The sequence below is a fragment of the Pelodiscus sinensis genome, chromosome 30 (genome assembly GCF_052426305.1).
Source record: "Pelodiscus sinensis isolate ZL-2025 chromosome 30, ASM5242630v1, whole genome shotgun sequence".
Classification (NCBI taxonomy): Eukaryota; Metazoa; Chordata; order Testudines; family Trionychidae; genus Pelodiscus; species Pelodiscus sinensis.
In genome coordinates, this window is record NC_143081.1 from 10,213,574 (window position 1) to 10,219,527 (window position 5,954).

The window sequence follows — 5,954 nt, forward strand, 5'->3', positions numbered from 1 at the left end:
CATGTCAACTCTTGTGAGTTGCAACTTTGTTCTTCAGATGCATGAAGTGAAAAAAAAAGAAACAGAGATCAGGGGTACAGAGATGGGAGTGGTACATCAGAGCCAATTCAGTCAGGCTATGTCTAACACTGTAGGATTCTTGTGCAAGAAGCCTTTTGCGCAAGAGTTTTTGCAAAAAAACTTGCACAAGAGCACGTCCACACCTCAAAGCACATTGCAAAAGGGATGTGCTCTTGTGCAAGACAGCGGCCACAGTGCATGCATGCTCTTGTTCAAGAAAGTTCAGATGGTCATTACCAGAATGGCAATCAGAGCACAAGAAACCCCTGCGAAGTGTCCACTCTTGCGCAAAAAGGTGTTATGCCTCGTAAAAGGAGGTATATCTACACTGCAAAAAGCCCTCTGTTCTGCCATTTTAGTGTTGATTTACTTGCGCAAAAGCACACTTGAGGCGTGGATGCTCTATAGATGTAGATGTAGCCTCAGACTGGCTATGGATAAAAAAGTGAGAATACCTAAAGTGTAAAATTATATATAGTAATGAGTGAGCCATTCCCAGTTCCTATTCAGACCTATGGTGATGGCGTCAAATTTCAATAGGATTTCTAGCTGATCTGATTCTGATTCATGTTGCAGCCTGTTTCTGGAGGATTTTGTTTTATTTTTTTGGTTTTTTGATTGAGGTTGGCAACTTTCAGCTAAGTAACTGTGTACCTAGGGAGGTGAAAATGTTCTCCCACTGCTTCTTGTACATTACCATTCTTGGTGTCTGATTTGTTTCTGGTTTCTCCCTTCTCTTTTTTTTAACGCTTCTTTGTTCCCTAAACCTCATCATCATATGACAGGATATATCACATTTGGAGATGTGCAGGAGAACGAGCCTTGCATGGCATGGCTGGTGTGCTTCAGTCCTATGATGGTGTCACTGCTTTAGATGATGTAACATGCCCGTCTCTATTTCCTACTATCTGTTTCCTTTTCTCTCACTTCATGTGTCTGATGAAGTGAGGTGCAACTCAGAAAAGCTTCTGCCATAATGAAACTGTTAATCTTCATGGTGCAACCAGATTCCTTTTGTTCTTTTTGAGAATGTCACTGTAAAGGCGGGTTCACCACATGTGATTTCTCAATGAGGGCAAATCCTGATCTCACTTGTATCTCAACCACAAGAACAGTGACATGAAGGCCAGTGTTCCCGCTGGAATCACCACGCTCCAAGGCGAGGGCTGCGCACATCAGGAAACTGGTGCTGCTCAGTCCAACATGTTTGAAGCTTCTGAGGGATCAGACACATGGTGGATCTTAGAAACAATGTGGGATTTGGGTTTTTCATGTACTATGAAATGGTCCCCAAGTGTAACAGCACAATTTAAATTATTCTGCCATAAGAGGAGCACCCTCAATGCATTGTTTTCAAACAGGAACCCTCCCCCCCAAACATAAACAAAAGCACCCACCAAATCACACAAACACCTCCCCCCAAAAAACAAACAAAAAAAGCCACACACACACACACACACACACACACACACACACACACACACACACACACACACACAAAGCCTAGGGCCAATGAACATTTTTACAGCTCTGGAGGTGTGGAAAGAGCTACCATGATTTACACCATTTGTGAATTTGTATAATAACTTTTATAAGCAATATAGAATCCCAGGGCTGGAAGAGACCTCAGGAGTCACTGAATCCAGCCCCTGCCCAAAGCAGAACCAACCCCGAATCAACCATCCCAGCCAGGGCTTTGTCAAACCAGGATTTAAAAACCTCTCAGGATGGAAATTCTAACCCCTCCTTAGGTAACCCATCCCAGTGCTCCCCCACCATCCTAGAGAAATAGTTTTGCCTAATATCCAAACTAGACCTCACCCACTGTAACTTGAGACCATTGCTCCTCATTCTGCCATCCGTCACCACTGAGAACAGCCTCTCTCCAGCCTCTTTGGAAACTCTCTTTCTGAAACTGAAGGCTGCTGTCAAATCTCCCCTCACTCTTTTCTTCTGCAGACTAAACAAACCCAAATCCTGCAGTCCTTCCATGTAGGTCATGTGCTCCAGCCCCTAATCATTTTGGTTGCCCTCTGCTGGACTCTCTCCAATGCATCCACATCCTTTCTGTAGTGGGGGGTCCAGAACGGGACACAATACTACAGATGTGGCCTCACCAGTGCCAAATAAAGGGGAATAATCACTTCTCTAGATATGCTGGCAATGCTCCTCCTAATGCACCTTAATATGCCATTAGCATTCTTGGCTACAAGGGCGCCCTGTTGACTCATCTCCAGCTTCTCATCCACTGTAACCCCCAGGTCCTATTCTGCAGAACTGCTACTTAGCCATTCAGTCCCCAGCCTGTAACAATGCTTGGGATTCTTCTGTCCCAAGCTCAGCTCTTGTCCTTGTGAAACCTCATCAGATTTCTTTTGGCCCAATCCTCTAATCTGTCTAGGTCACTCTGGACCCTATCCCTGTCCTCCAACGTATCTACCTCTCCCCCTAGTTTAGTGTCATCTGCAAACTTGCTGAGGGTGTAATCCATCCCCTCAGCCAGGGCATTAATAAAGATGTTGAACAAAATCATCCCTATAACCAATCATTGGGGTGCTCCACTTGAAAACAACTTCCAACCTGACATCAAGTCATTGATCACTACCCGTTGGGCCCGATAGTCTAGCCAGATTTCTATCCACCTTACAATCCATTTATCCAATCCATACTTCCTTAACTTCCTGGCAAGAATATTGTGGGAGACCGTATCAAAAGCCTTGCTAAAGTCAAGGTATATCACATCCTCTGACTTTCCCATGTCCACAGAGCCAATTACCTCATCATAGAAGCTAATCAGATCGGTCAGGCATGACTTGTTGATGAATCCAAGCCAATTCCTCCTGATCACATCCCCTCTTCCAAGTGCTTCAAAATCCGGCCCCATGCATTTGTGTATGTCTAGCTTTTCTAAATAGTTCTTAACCTGTTCTTTCTCCACCAAGGGCTGTCCAGCCTAGTGCATTTGTCTGGGAGCTGACCTTGTCTGTGAAGACAGAGGCAAAAAAAGCATTGAGTCCTTCAGCTTTTGCCACATTATCTTTCACTAGGTTATCTCCCTCATCCAGAAAGGGCCCTATGCCCTCTCTGATCACCTTCTTAAGAAGTAAGATCCTATAATATGAAACATTTTCTACAATAATTTTTTACTTCAAGGTTATTTGTTGACAGGGAACCTCACTTCAAGGGTGTGTCTACACTACATGGCTCCGTCAACGGAGCCTTGTAGATGAGTTTACTAGACATAGGAAATGAAGAGGTGATTTAAATAATCGCCGCTTCATTTACATTAAAATGGCTTCTGCACTGTACCGATCGGCTGTTTGGTGGCACAGCAGGGCAGTCTGGACACGCTACGGTCAACAAGGGAAGCCTTTGTCGACCGCTCCAGTATGCCTCGTGAAATGAGGTGGCCATTTTGATGTAAATGAAGCAGTGATTATTTAAATTGCCGCTTCATTTTCCTATGTCTAGTAAACTCATCTACATGGCTCCGTTGAGAGAGCCATGTAGTCTAGACATACCCTAAGAGACAAGACAATGAAGTGACAGAGTTAATATTACAATTAGCAATAACATATATATAATATTGTCCACACCACTAGCACCATCAATATGGGGATCTCAAAGCAATGCATAAAAGAACAGTGAGGGACTGTACAGGAACCTGAGGTTGACAGAGAGAAGAGATGGGGTTTACACCCTGAGTCAGCGTTTCCAGAAATAGTAACTGAGGTTTGCTGACCCCTGAAACTGTGCCATAACTGAAGCACCATTCACCTGGAAATTATATGCGCATATACACAGACACACACAGACACGCACACCCATACACACACCCATACACACACACACATGCTGAAGAAAGGATGCATCCCCTGCAATGAGGGCAACTCACACACAAACACAGCAACTCAGAGGGAGTCTCGGAAACAGAATAAAATCAGACAACAGAAGCACAGTGCTGGTGCACTGTGAAAAGTGCAGGGCACAGATGTAGTGAAAAGAAAGGGGACTGATGTTCCAAAAATGGGGCCTTGGAGACGAGGAGGGGATTCTCCTGCCTCCCATAAGAGCTAATTTGGGGAACTGGAAGGGACCAGTGTGTGCGCTTTCCTCAATATGGCCACTGCAGGAAACATTCCCATGTTTGTCCCTCCCAAGCTCCTTGAAGCAATATGTATATGAGCTGTAGTGGAAAACCTAAATTCAATTCAGAGAATTCCATGTGAAATCCAATGGGAATCGGACACAGCATTCAACCAATTTTTTCTCATGGAAACGAGAAAATAGAGATGAAATACTGAAATACTGAATAGAGATGGAAGATTTTTTTCCAAAAAGGATGTTGATTTATTTCTTTGTTGCTTGGCCGACATTTGGACTGGCTCTAATTAAAACAGGGGTGGGAACCTCAGGTCCGGGGGCTGCTTGCCTGGCTCTGTTGCCCAAGGCTCAGGGCCCGCCCTGCACTGGGGAGCCTGTGCTGGCACTTCAGCCCCCTCTGCCCCACCACGGGGCTGGAGCACAGAAATTGATTAGCCTCACCATCCCTAGGCTCTGGGAGCAAGGGGAATGTGGGGAGCATCTTTCTACTTCTCAGTCGGGTGCCACGTCAGTTTTGTGTGCAGCCCTCAATTCATTTTTCTGTGGGTCTGCAGCCCCCGACCCAATAAAAGGTTCCTCATCCCTGAATTAAAAGGAAACATTTACTCACCATTAAGCAGAGGGCCAGTGTAGATTCTTGTCCCTGGCACTGGAGTGAAAGCTTCAGAGCGCCTCAAGGTATCCAGACCCTGCGTTTGTAAACAGGAGAACATGGAAGCAATGGAGGAACAGGATATTTTGTGGAGAGAGTTGAGGTAAATTCAGCTGAATGAGTCCACTGCGTAACTCTTGGGCCCAGGGGCAGAGACTGCGCCGTGATGGGATCATCGGAGGGGAATTTCTTGCTACAAAAGATCAGACTGAACCCACCCCGTGGGCTGTATCCAGACCCCAATACAAGACCCACCCCGAGAATCAACATTTCCACTGAGCTTCAACGGATGAGGGGTGGGGAACAGAGGAGAGGAAAGACGAAGGAAGGGAGAAGCCAGAAACAACCCGACCCACATAGCAACAACACGGACACTGAAGAGAATCACGGCGAGGGGATCTCCGGTGCACGTCTGTCATTCTGGCAGGCACCATGGATCTATGCGACAAGGACTTCACCAAGTATCATTAGCATAAACACGCTGATGTCAAGCCCAGGACCTAGCCCATGAGTGTTAAATTAGTGAATTTCAGACTGAGAGGCTTGGAGAACAACAGGTTAATTGATACACTAATAGACAGACTGCTGGGTGCGTTTGACAGAGAGAGATGCACGTGCTCAGACACAAAATCGGGCTCTATGCATGTATGTAAATACACATGTAGAAACCAGGGACATGATTTTGCTCTGATTGCAGAGGGGGGCACAACGTCCCTGGCCTTGAGGTGGAGAATAACTGGGGGCGTAAGTCATGGATTTTTCACTGACCTTGTGTGAGAAGAATCGAGCCATCTCCTGGCCGCAGGCTCTGTGCGTGTAGCAGGAATCAGAGGGGTTTTTATTTCATTCCCTGGCTTCTGGGACCAAGTCCCTGGAGGAAATTTCTTGCCATATTCCTTGGAGGAAGAACAGCCCTGCCTCAGATGGCAACAAAACAACACTCACTAGGTCTCTCATTTTACAGGAAGTTGTATCATCCCCATGTGACATTCATGATGGGATTCACTGACAGTGGTAAATTGTGGGGCACTTTATTGTCTGGAAGGGGGATGATCTGTCTAAGGTCACACAACATAAGGACTCAGGGGCAGAGGCAGGAACAACACTCGGGGCTCATGACTCTGGTTCCCCAGATGTT